General features: G+C 44.6%; 1 long non-coding RNA gene across 1 annotated transcript in view; it reads right to left on the reverse strand.

The window, feature by feature from the left end:
- Nucleotides 1-13,781, reverse strand: part of LOC116563016 — a 58,118-nt gene that overhangs the window by 32,262 nt on the left and 12,075 nt on the right. Inside the window, exon 3 of the long non-coding RNA XR_004274166.1 lies at nucleotides 5,974-6,718. This is a non-coding gene — a long non-coding RNA (uncharacterized LOC116563016). The remainder of the gene's footprint in view (nucleotides 1-5,973; nucleotides 6,719-13,781) is intronic.

Below are 13,781 nucleotides of genomic sequence, written 5' to 3' on the forward strand. Positions count from 1 at the left end.
TCAGGAACAAAAGAAGCAAGTGGAGAAGTTCAAGAGAACAAATGGCATGGTCAGGTGTGTCGAATTAGAGTGTTCTAGAACAAGCTGAGGTATACATATTTATACATAAGTCTCCAACAAAGAAAACAAATATCACCCTTGATCTCACCTCTCAGAGTTAGCTATGATTAACATTTTAACATATATTCTCCCCAGGTATCTCTGAACACCAGATGATATGCCTTTCTTGTTTAACATTATAATATCTTAAGCATTTTTATGCATTCATTATAACTGTCAATTATACATCTGCATAATCATAATAGTTTGCAAACTGGATATACCATAGTTGACTTCAGCATTTCCTAATGAACACGATGGTTTGCCTAGAATGTTCCAAGGCTGTGCCTTTCCTCTGGTGTCAATATCAATAGCTCCTCTTTCGCTTTTGGAAGAGTCGTAGATGAAAAATTATGTGATCACCCTTCCTATGGAATAAACATTTGAGTTGCTTTCATTATTATCATTGCTGTCATAAATAACCCTGTGATAAATAAATATATTTCAGCTTAAAAATCAAATAATCACGTCATTGCTCCAAAGACTTAGAATTCAGGTCGTGTTTCTTAAACTTCAGACATTCACATGCAATCTGCCACAGTCGACACTATCTTTTAACATTTTTCTTTAATTCGACTTACTTTTTAAAAACCGTGAATGAGCTGATTTAAGAAGGAAGCTTAATGTTATCACCATGAATGGAAAACCAGTATCATAGTCCCTTAATAGAAGTGGCAGAACAAGGAATTCAAGCAACAATTCAAGCAACAATACCACGAGGAAGCAGCTCTAAGCCAAAGTCTGGTAGGGACAGGACAAAAGGAAGCTTTGCAAGCATTAGAAGGGTGTTACAAGACTTACTGGTCTCAGACAGAGCCTTTATCTTTAGTAGAAGTGGAAGGCTTTAAAGAGCACTGAAAACTTCCTCCCTCTGGGATCCCAGGTGGCAGATCTGGACCCAACATCACCTGAGGGAGTTGTATGCATGAACAGCTAAGGTAGCCTTGGGTCAGGACAGCCTTTACGTGCCACAGTAACGAGCTTGGAATTTACTCCTGCATTTTAAGCACGAGAGTGGCACAGTTATATCCCCTTACCACGTAACAAATGCTGCCCAGGCACCAAGCCCTGGGCTATCAACCGATGCATCGAGTCCCTCAGCCATTCATTACAGGGACGCACTGACCAGCTTCCTCCTCTTAGATTTAGTTCATTCTCAAGGCGGGGAGACAGGAATAAGCAAAGAAAACCCCACTGTAAGTGTATATACATCAAGGGCTGTACGAGCTTTAATTTTTAAAAAATTAATAGATTTTATATACATACATTTTTTTTTCTGAGAAGGAGTCTTGCTCCATCACCCAGGCTGGAGTGCAGTGGCGCAATCTCTGCTCACTGCACCCTCTGCCTCCTGGGTTCAAGCGATTCTTCTGCCTCAGTCACCCGAGTAGTTGGGATTATAGACGTGAGCCACCATGCCTGGCTAATCTTTGTATTTTTAATAGGGACGGGGTTTCACCATGTTGGCCAGGCTGGTCTCGAACTTCTGACCTCAGGTGATCTGCCCGCCACGACCTGGGATACAGGCATGAGCCACTGCACCCAACCCGTTTTTTAGTTTTGTGTTTACGGAAAACTCAAATGAAAGTTCAGTGAATCCCCATACATCTCTTCACCTCCCCCCAGCACCTGCAATTTGCCTTGTTATAGCACCTTGCGTTCGTGTGGAACATGTGTTACAAGTGATGAACCGTACTGATGCACTGTTGCTGAGGTTCACTCTTTGTATCTATAGGTTTTGACAAAAACCCATAAAGACATGTACCTACCATTACAGTAACATACAGAATAATATTAAAATACTCGTCCCACTAATATGTAATGTATAAATATATTATGTATAAATATGTTATACAAAATATACTTTTATGTACAATATGTAATATATAAATAAATGTCTCACTGCCCTAAAAATCCTCTGTGTTCTGCCTGTTCATCCCTCCTTCTCAAACCCTTGAAAGCCACTGATCATTGTACTGTCTTCATAGGTTTGCCTTTTCCACTATGTCTTATACTTGGAGTCACACAGCATGTAGCATTTTCAAATTGGCTTCTTTCACTTAGCAATATGCATCCTCGATGTTTTGTTGTGGCTCGATAGCTCATCCGTTTTTAGCGCTGAGTAATATTCTGCTGGATGGATGTGGCACAGTTCATCCATTCACCTAATGAAGGACATCTTGGTTGCTTCCAAGTTTTGGCAATTATGAAGAAAGCCGCTCTAAACATTTGTGTGAGAGACATAGTTTTCAGCTAAAAACTATGTATTAAAGTTATAATTTCATTATGTTGTTTTTATTACTTTTGATGGGATGGGCTGGCTCTTCTGGTGATGTAGTCAGGGAAAACTTCTCTGGGGAGATGAGGTTTAAAATAAGACCTGAAGGATGGGGAAGGAACAGCCAAGAAAGAGCTGGGGGGGGGCACCCCAGGCAGAGAGAAAAGCAAGAGCAAGGGCCCAGAGGTGGGAGCGCTGCTGGCCTGAGGACCCTGGGAAGGTCAGACGCTGGTGAGGACTGTGGGAGCTGAGAGCCAAGCAGTCCCTGAGGATATAGGGAGCATCTGTGATTTTGTTGCCAATGTTCCAGGAAGCCCATGTGGGGCCTTGGCAGGGAGTGAAGGGGCTGAGAACGGCAAGGTGTTTGTAGACACAGTCTCAGAGACCTCCCAGCCTACCTGTGAGGTTGGTAAACTGTCTCCACCTTGCAGATAAGAAAACAGAGGCTTGGAGCAGGAGAAGGCTCTCATTCTCTATCTAACTTGACTTGGGGGGATGTTACAGCTCAGAGTCCAGAAAGGGAGAGATGCAGAATCCAAAAGGAAGCCTCTAAATGTCTGAGTCGTGGCCTGAGCAGACAGCAAGGGCAAGAAACAGCTTCAGAATTCAATTAGGCAATAAGGAGATTAGCAAAGGAAGCCAGCTTTGACCTCCTGGGCAGGAGGAGGGCAAGGCGGGGAGTGTCGGGGGTAGTGGTGGGGGGAACTCTGGTCTCAGATCAGAAAGAAGAATTAGGTAATGGTATGGCCAGAATCTAATTGCACACAAGATTCCAATGTCTTTAAAGGAAATGGAGTCCCTTGTTGTCATAGCGACTGATTAAAAAAAAAGGGCTCAGCACATCCATCAGCAGCGGAAGAGAATCACCCTGGCCACTGAGGTATCACATCAAAGCAAAATCTCTGGTCCAGAGGTGCATGTGCGCATCAGGATTCAGTTCACCCAAGACCCAAAGCCATCATGCCTTAAACAAGATCAAAGTTTCTTTCTCATGAAAAAGTCAGAGGTGGGCAGCCCAGAGCTGCATTTATTTAGCCTTCACTTCATCAACAAACCACCCTAAAACTTAGTGGCTGAAAACAACAATTTACACTTCATATTTCGCACATTGGTGAACTTCCCCTGTGGGTTTCTCCTGGGCTCCCTCCTGAAACTGCAGGCAGCTGGAGGGTGGCCTGGGCAGGAGGGTCCTACATAGGCTCACTCCATTGCCGGCAGCTGGTACCCCAGCTGGAGACCCTCACCTTCTGGAAGGCTAGGCTGGCTTTCTCACATGGGATTGTCAGGTCTCAAAAGTCACCCGATGCCAATTTTGCTACATGGAGGTGGAAGCACAGTGCTGGGTTAATTCAGGGACACATCCAGATTCCAGGGAGGGAAACAGACTTCATCTCTTGATGGGAAGAGGGCAAAGTCACATTGCCAAGAAGCATTGGGATGGGAGGGATCTTCCCAAACACTCTCTCACAGGCTGAAGTGGACGCTCTATTCCATGAAGTTGTCAGAATCTCAGAATTCTTCTAGCCCATCCCGCCACCAGCCCTAGAGGGGGGCTATGGACCTCCAGATCCAAGCCAGTGACTGGCATCCAACCATCCCACCTGTGTTAGGCTGTTCTTGCATTACTACAAAGAAATACTTGATAAAGAAAGAGGTATAATTGGCTTATGGTTCTGTGGGCCATACAGGAAGCATAGTGCTGGCATCTGCTCGGCTTCTAGGGAGGCCTCAGGAAGCTTATAATCAGGGTGGAAGGTGGAGGAGGAGCAGGCACATCACATGGCAAAAGCAGGAGCAAGAGAGAGCGAGAGATGGAGGTTGGGGGAGGTGCCACACACACTTTTAAACGACCAGATCTTGTGTGAACTCAGAGCCGGAGCTCACTCACCACCAAGGGGATGGCCCAAGCCATTCACAAGGGATCCGCCCTTATGATCCAAACACCTCCCACCAGGCCCCATCTCCAACACTGGGGATTACAATTGAACATGAAATGTGGACAGGGACAAATACCCAAACTATATCAACCTCTATGGTCCAGGTGGCAAGATGGAGGAACGAATAAGAGAGAGAACGGACATATGTGCCAGCTGTGTTTTCGGAAAGGTTTCTGGAAGTTGCTACATAACATTTCTGTTTATCTTACTGGCCAGATCTGAGTCACATGGCCACACTTAGATGCAAGGAGGCTGGGAAATGTCATCTTTATTCTAGGTGGCCAATTGGCCCAGTGAGAGTCTGGGGTTCTACGTCTGACGCAGGGGAGCATGGATATTGGGGATCCAGCAGTTTCTGCCACAATATGGAGTCTTTGGCCCCGAGGTGGTACAATGTACTGAAAGACGTCACCCCAATTACCTTAAAATGGAGAACTTTTCCATCACTGGGCAGATGTCTTTTAACTCCGCAAAGGTTTAGAAGTCAAACTCTTATTATTGTGTAGTTGATATTTAAAGTATTCATAACATTGAAGATTTTTTTTTTGCATATCAGAGTATGAACAAATTAGCCTTGTGACTCCAATTTAAAATGTGCAATTGAGTTTAGACTTGTGATTCTTCCGTCGAGAAGCACACGAATCTTTTTATACTAAATTTATAAATGACTCCAGAATGTATAAGAGATCTTGAGATTCACTGTTGTATAAGTTTTTAAATTAGATTTTACTTTGGAAAGTTTTGCTTGTTAGGTCAGGCAACGAAAGGGTTTAAAAAAAGGAAATTGAATATGTTAAATTAGTAAGTCCTGTGTAGTGTTGAAGATAATTTAATTAACCAAGTTTGCAAATGGGACAGATCGTTTAACTGAGTGTGAGTTGCCTGACCATTCATCAAAAGCCCCTTGAAACTGATTGCATAGAAATCGAATAATAAGTTTTGAAAATTGAACTCAAAGGCTTAAGAATGACTAGGGCTTTTTTTTTTTTTTTTTATTAAAACTACTGTATTACATTGAATATTAAGGAACAAGTACTTGCAAGAAACCTTTTCTGCATCCAAAAAATCCCTTCCACATTGACATTCCTGAGTTCACTCAGGAGCTAAATTGGGGTTTGGGGGTAACCCCCAAAGTCCTTGCTTGTCTGCTAACTACGTGGTGACTGCCAGTCTGGGTAGGAAACATTAAGGGTATGGAATTGACAAAATAAGGCATATGACTGGATTGGGAGAGAGAAAGAGGAAAAGTGTCAGATGAACTTGGTGCAGTTTGGGCACAGGTGTGTATGCAGAGAGAACTAGCAGGGCTCGGGGCCCTACACAACCTTTACCATAGCCTCTCATCATCTTATCTCAGCTTCCCAAGGATACACATTGATCTCCACTGGAGATTTTCTTTTGGAGAAGGAGGTTCTAGCAGACTCTCATGAAAGAGTTGGGGCTGACGCTGAGAGCCCTGGGGAGCCCTGGAAGAGAGGGTGTCTCTGAGAACTATCTTCACGCTCTCTGCTTAAGGGACGGATCTTCAACATAACCACAACCCAAAAACAATCATTGCTGACATTTGGCGTAGATGCTACGGGAGCCACACCCAGGCCCTGATTTTGGCTGTCATACCCCCCACTCCAAATCTGGGGGTGCAAAAGATCAGTCACTCACCTCGTGGTACTACAGTTCCTACTCCAGAGCTCCCCTGGGGGCAGGCTGAAGCTAGTCCACAGCTGAGACCACTTGCTGGCTGGGCAACAGGTTGTGGAGCGCTCTGCTGGCTGCCAGGGAAACTGGTGTGAGGGCCAGGCTCCCTCCTTCACCCTCAGCTTCCTCCCCTTCCTGAACAGTCGCCTCTGCAGGCCCTCAGTGTTTGTGGAGTGAATAAAACCTGGCACACAGTAGGCCCTCAGTGCAGTCCCATTGACTTCCCAGAAGTCCAGAGTTTTCGCAGAGATCCTGGGAAGTCTCAAGGAACATCTTTTTCCTCGGTAGTGACCTTGCTCTAGCCTTCAGGGCTGCACCTGGACTTCATAGTCTTAATGGGGCAGGAGACCTCCCCCGCCCTCGGCCCTGCCCTATGGGCAGGTGCACAAAGTTGATGCCTGCACAGGAGGTGGCGGCCCGAGGCAGGTGGGCGGCAGCCGCCTGTCTCTGATCTGGGAGCGCCCCCTCGTGGCGAGATGAGCAATGCACGTTGAGGGAGGATGTCCCCACCGTCCAGGTGGTCTTAAAGGTTCAAACTCAAGGAGACAAAAAGAAAACGGGCATTTAAGGAGGGCGCTCAGGGGTCCATTTAATATAAATGGGCGGTCGTTAGCATTAAGGTGAGAAGTCTTGTAGCTTCCTATTAAAACATGTTGTTCTGCAGTGCGGTCTTTTCTCCTAGCCTGCAAATGATTAGGCAATTTCCTCACTGCAAAGAAAGGGAAATACGGTTTGCTTCAGCTCTCCTGGCAACCAGTGGGGAATGAGCTTGGATCGTGGCGTTCAGAAATGTAAACCTCACTCGAGTAGAAAGCACTTTTGCTTTCTCCACCCATCCCATGTTTTCTCCATTTAAAATTAAAAACGAAGATGAAAACAGGCCCGAAGTATTTTGTCTACGTAGTTCTGCCTGAAGCTCTGGGAGAAATTTTCAATAATGACGATGATGATAAAAGCAAAAATGGTAACCTATAAATGCTGAGGGCTCTCAGCTAAGGTTGGAACGTCGGAGAGGAAGGTCTTCTCATGAATCCAGACCTCTTTAAAAAAAAAAACGTTATGGCCGGACGCGGTGGCTCATGCCTGTAATCCCAGCACTTTGGGAGGCCGAGGCGGGTAGATCACAAGGTCAGAGTTCAAGACCAGCCTGGACAACATGGTGAAACACCGTCTCTACTAAAAATACAAAAATTAGCCTGAGTGGTGGCAGGTGCCTGTAATCCCAGATACTCGGGAGGCTGAGGCAAGAGAATTACTTGAACCTGGGAGATGGAGGTTGCAGTGAGCCGAGATCGCGCCATTGCGCTCCAGCCTCGGCCACAGAGCAAGGCTCTGTCTCGCAGGGGAAAAACAAACAAACAACGTTATTTGTGGCACTCGCTGAAGGTGGTGAGGTCAACTGTATTCAAGGGGCCCTGGCGGTAGGTATGGGGATCGCTGCAATCGGGTCTCACAATGGGGAGAGAGGTGGGACTCAGTTCTGACCCCAACAGGGACAAGTGAGAATTTATAACCAAGGAGCAGGGCGGGGGCTCATGGATGGAAAATTACTTAGAGGAAACCTCAGGGATTTTCTAGCTAAACTAATGTGATAGGATTATTGCTGAAGGCAGGCCAAGCTGATCAGATATCCACAGTAGTCGGATACCAAGAGTGGGGATTTTTGCTAAACTGATTTAGTCGGATTCTTGCTCCAGCTGGAGTTGACAAGGACAGAGATGCTGCCTAGTCAAGTGGAGGGCTCAGAGGAGACAGACTAGCTTGTGTCGGAGGGAATCTTTGTCTCATTTGACCAAACCCAGGAGGTGCCATGGGTGAAATTCTGCTGCTCAGATGTACAAATGAGAAAGTGTGCTTCCGTGAGAGAAGATACATAGTGTGGGCTTTATAATTAAAAAAAAATCCAGAAGGGATTTCGGGTAGTACAGAAGAGTGGGGAGGACTGGAGTGAATATTGTTGAGCCCTTATTGTTGCCATGTGGCTCTTATTATTGCATCAGAGGCATTGGAACAGAAGTGACTCCATCTTGAATAGGGGCTGGGTAAAATAAGGTTGTGACCTACTGGGCTGCACTCCCAGGAGGTCAGACAATCTTAGTCACAGGATGAGATAGGAGGTTGATGGGATTAGTGTCATAAGATACAGGTCACAAAGACCCTGCTGATAAAACAGGATGCAGTAAAAGAGCTGGCCAAAATCCACCAAAACCAAGGTGGTGATGAAAGTGACCTCTGGTCGTCCTCACTGCTCATTGTACGCTAATTATAATACATCAACACGGTAAAAGACACTGCCGCCAGTGCAGTGACAATTTACAAATGTCATGGCAACATCAGGAAGTTGCCCTATATGGTCTAAAGCAGGGAGGAACCCTGAGTTCTGGAAATTGCCCACCCCTTTCCTGGAACACTCATGAATAATCCACCGCTTGTTTAGCATGTCATCAAGAAATAACTACGCACAGCCCACGCCACTGCTCTTCTTATGCTTTACGTTCCTAATAAACCTGCCTCCGCTTTATGAACTTCCTCTGAATTCTTTCTTGCATAAGGTCCAAGAATCCCCTCTTGAGGTCTGAATCAGGACCGCTTTCTGGTCACAATTACATCTTTACCATAGCCTTGAAAGAAAAAAGGCAATTATTCCATTTTACAGATAGAGAAACAGAAGCTCAGAGAAGAAAGAGGCTGAGCTCCAATTGACATCATTGAAAAGCAAAGGGCTAGGATTAGAAACCAGTCTCCTAATATCAACCTCAGTGTTTGCCACAGCACTGGGTCAACTGGTCTACCAACATTCATTCATACATTTATTTATTCATCAAATGTTGATTGAATATCTACCATGCACCAGATAGAGTTATAAGCACTGGGGATACAGCCGTGTCCACAACAGGCTGAAGAAATTAGGGCTACAAATATTGCTGGGCAGGGAAGCTCAGGTTACCAATGATATTTCTTTACTAACTACTTTTGTTTATCAGCGCATTCACCAATCTATTTTTTCTTTTATTTTATGCAAAGAGTTTACTGACTTATTTATCCATCCATTCTCTCAGTTGCTTATTTTCTTATTTACTTATTCATCCATCCACTCAAACATCAATTCACTTGCTCATTCATTTTTTGATCATTTATTTATTCACCTGCTCATTATTTGCTCACTCTCCCACTCCACCAATCATTTACTCATTCCTTCACTAATGCATGCTGTCATGTGTCTGTAAATCTCTCCATCCATCCATTCATCCATCCATGCATCTTCCTTCCTTCCTCCTATCCATCCATCAATCCCTCATAAATCCATCCATTCCTTTGTCCACCCATATCTCCCTGTCTTCTTTCTTTCCTTCCTTCTATTTCTCCCTCCCTTCCTTCTTTCTCTCTTTCCATCTATTGGTTCCTCCAATCACTCCTCCCCTCTTCCCTCCATCCATCCCTCCATCTGCCTCTCCATTCTTTCGGGCCTCATGTTGACCCTGAAAATTAAGAAATAATACAACCCAATTCCAACCTCCAAGGCACTCACCATCTAGTAGTGGTGAGTGAGAGAAGAAAGGCCACCACATCACTGTGATTAGAAATGTGACCAAGGGCTAGGGGAGGGTAGCACAGAGGAATTCTAAGTCACATGAGGGCTGGGAAATACAGGATGAGTCTTAAAGGAAAAGTGAGCCAAATTGAGCAGGATGGAGGCAGTAGGAGTTTCAGGCAGAGGAAATCACATATATACATGCTTGAAGGCAGAGCGAGCACAGTGTGATTGGGACGGGCAAGTGCAGCTGGAGCTCAGGAAGGGCAGGGAGGCAGTGGAGAGATCACACCTATTGCTCTCCAAGGCGTTGCTTCCTGAGACTCTTGGCTTTGTGTATTGTGAGGATGGCCACATTTGCTGCTCTGTCTACCCCAGTCCCCGTCTGGCCTCCATCAGCTCTGAGAGGACAGCCCCATAGGATTGCAAGAAATCCAGGCTACTCATAGTGTGATTGGTAACAGGGCCCACCTCTCCACATCACTGTCAGAGCCAATAGTAAAGAGAAGAGAACACCGCCCCTTGCCCCACCCCTCGCCCTGCCCCGTTCTCCCCTTCATCTGTGGTGATACAAGAGAACACCACCACCCCCTCTTCTCCCCTTCGTCTGTGGTAATACCCGGGCCTGTGGTGCCCCCGCAGAAGTATCTTCTAGATCAGCTCCAGCACAGCCCTCCCCAAATTCCATGCCTCCTCCATGTCTGATAGGTCTCCAGGCCCTGCCCCTTTCACCTCTTCACCTCCTCCTTGTCACCCAGACAGACGTTTGCCTAACTCTGGCCCCCATTATGCCAGTCCTCCCTAGCAGCCCCGTCTCTCACCTCTCTGCCTCTAGCGGCTTCCTCCAGCTCCCACATGCCCATTCCTCTGCCTCCAGAGTAACCTTTCTGAAGCTCCAATAACCTCATGCCATCCACCTGCATAGAATCCCTCAAAGACACCTTGTTCCAGGCCAGGGGGTCAAGTCCAAACTCCCTCCCTGGCCAGGCATTCAGGTTTTTAATCAACTGGCACATGCTATTTCTCCAGGCTTGCCTGGCCCTTACCTCCTCATGTGCACCATCCATGCAGACCAGGGCCCAAGGCATTCTCAACACATCCCACTTCTACTCACCTTTGCCACCTTGTAACTGCTGGACCTTTGCCTGCGGTGGCCTTCCTTGGCTTGTCCCCCCAGAAGACTCCTGCTCAACCTTCAAAACCTGGCTGGGTGCATCCATCAGACCTTGAAAGGATTGCTATTTTACCAGTCATCATACTTTATTGCATGTTTGCCTGTCTTCCTTTGCTAGACCCTGAGCCCCTGGGAGGTACAAGCCTTTTCACAGTCTTCACTGCTTTCTCAGTGTCTAAAATAGTGCCTGACACACAGAAGATATTCACTCAATAAACACTCTCTGGACAAATGAATGAATGAACACAATATCTCTATGATATCTGGGTTTAGATTCGACCAATAACCCTTCCTGGGTCCTCTGAGATTGTGTGTCCAGCCTGGCCACTTATCCTGCCATGGGAGAAGCTCTGCAGACATTGGACAAAGGCTCACATGACATCAAGTGGGGAAAACAGTCTGGTTGCTTGGCATTTAGGGCTGGTTTCCAAGGGTTTGTCTTCACAGGGAGATCCTCTCTCTAATGCTGGCTGGCAGAACACTGTCCTGAGGGTGGGATGGGTTACCCAGCTGCTAGGATTATGGTAGTCGGTGAACTGTGGAATCAGAGCCAATGATCTGGGGTAGAAGGTGGTGGTGGACGAAGACTCATTCAGAGGTGCTAGCAGCTGCTTTCTGAGGTTAACTCAGTGCTGCTCTGCATTGACATTACCATAGCACACGCTGGGAAGTCTGTACTCTCTGCTCCTGGCACAAAGCGTCCTGCCTTCCATTTGGGCCCACAGAGAAGGGACTACATGTCCAAGAGGCAGCAAAATGAGATGCTGGAGCACAGCTGCAGGGGCTGCCCACCCCCACCTCTGTCTAGGCGGTGGCCTCGCAAGTTCCAATCTGATAATTTCTGCCTCTTTAATTGGAGTGTTTAGACCCTTTACATTTAATGTGATAACTGATATGGTTGGGTGTAAATCCATCCACCATGTTGCTATTTATTTTCTCTTTGTTCCATTTGTTATTTGTTCCTTTTCTGTTCTGCTTCTTTTTTAAATTAATATTTTTTATGATTCCATTTTATCTCTTTTGTTGGCTTATTAGCTATAAGTTCTTGTTTAATTATTTTAGCAGTCGTTTTGGAGTTTATAATACACATCTTTAACTTACCACAGTCTGCTTTCAGGTGATACTATACCACTTCGCTTATAGAACCAGAACCTTACGACATTATACTCCCATTGTGTAATTGTTGTTACACGTAGTATTGCTTTATATATTACACACTCTTCAGTACACTATTGTTATTTTTGCTTTAAATAGTCAAATTTATTTTTAAAGTGATTTTTAAAGTAATAGAAATGGGGGATTTTATTTACCCGTAGTTGTCATTTCCAGCGCTCTTCATTCCTTTGTGTAGATTCAGACTCCCATCTGGTAGCTTTCTTTTTTTTTCCTAAAGGAGTAATCAACACTTTTTTGTATACAAATATGCTGGTGATGAATTCTGTCTGCCTTTGGATATCTGAAAACATCTTTAGTTTGATTTTTTTTTTTAATGTTGAGACAGAGTCTTATTCTGCCAGTCAGGCTGGAGTGCAGTGGCACAATCTTGGCTCACTGGAGCCTTGACCTCCCCAGGCTCAGGTGATTCTCCCATCTCAGGCTCCCGAGTAGCTGGGACCACAGTCATGTGTCACCACACCTGGCCAATTTTTGTATTTTTTTTGTAGAAACGGGGTTTTGCCATGTTGCCCAGGCTTTCATTTTTAAAAAGACATGTTTTCTGGATGTAGAATTCTAGGTCAACTTTCTTTTTCTCTAAGCACTTTAAAGATGCTACTCTACTGTCTTCGTACTTGCATTGCTGCTTTTGAGAAATCTGATGCTGGCCTCATATGTGTTCATTTGTATATACAACCTATATATAACCTGGGCTGTTGCTTGTTTTCTGACTGTTTTTAAGATATTTTGTTTATGTCTAGTTTTGAGTAATTTTATTATAATGGCCCTTGGTGTCATTTGTCTAATGTTGTGAGATTCTCAAGTATAATCTTGTAAGGTAAAGTAGTGTAATATCACTAGGAAGTAGAAGGTAGACTGTGATAAATTAATGTGCTTGGGGTTCATTGGGTTTCTTGGGTCTGTGAGTTTTGTTTACATCAAATTTGGCAAATTTTCAACCATTATTTCAACAATTAAGGTCTCTCTCTCTCATACACACACACACACACACACACACTTATGCACACATATGTATATATTTATCTGCTTATAAATATGTCTATCTGGTTATATACATATCTATGTATGAATGTGTGTGTGTGTGTGTGTGTGTATTGTACTGGAGGTTGTCCCAAAGTTCACTGATGCTCTGTTCATTTTTTTTCAGTCTTTTTTTTTCCTGTATAGTTCATTTTGGATAGTTTCTCTTGCTGTATGTTTAAGTTCACGAATCTTTTTTATTTGAGTCTTTTTGCTGTCTTCCATGTCACAATTTAGTATACTCAGTTCTTTCTCTAGTTTCCTGAACATAAGAAATACAGCCATAATCACAATTTTAATGTCTTTATTTATCAGTTCTATCATTTGTGTCATTTCTGGGTCAGTTTTGAATGATTGAATTTTCTCTTCATTAATGGGTTGAATTTCCTTGTTTCTTTGCATGCCTGGCAATTTTTTAATGATACCAGACACTGAATTTACATCATCATGTGCTAGGGTTTTTTGTGTGTGTTTCTATAAATATGTTTGATTTTTTTTTTCTGGGACACAGTTAAGTTCCTTAGAATTAGTTTAATCTTTGCTTTTAAACATTTTTAGATGGGACCATATCAATATTTAGTTTAGAGCAAATTTTGTCTAACTACTAAGAGAAAAACCAAATGAATCCTCTGCCTAAAGCCCTGTGAGGTTTTTCACTCTGGCTCCTAAGAGCAGAGACTATTCCCAGCCCTGTGTGGGTACCTGGGATTGTTCCCTCTAATCCTTTCAGGTGGTTCTTTGCTGGCCTCAGGTAGGTTTCATACATGCACGTGTTCATTAGTACTCAGGAGATTGGAGGGGTTCTCTGTTGATCTCCAGAGCTCACCTGTGCTCTCGTACCTGGTCCTTCCCACAAGCTCTCTTCTCCGT

Source organism: Sapajus apella, unplaced genomic scaffold (assembly GCF_009761245.1).
Source record: "Sapajus apella isolate SASKATOON/1434 unplaced genomic scaffold, GSC_monkey_1.0 scaffold33, whole genome shotgun sequence".
Taxonomy (NCBI): Eukaryota; Metazoa; Chordata; class Mammalia; order Primates; family Cebidae; genus Sapajus; species Sapajus apella.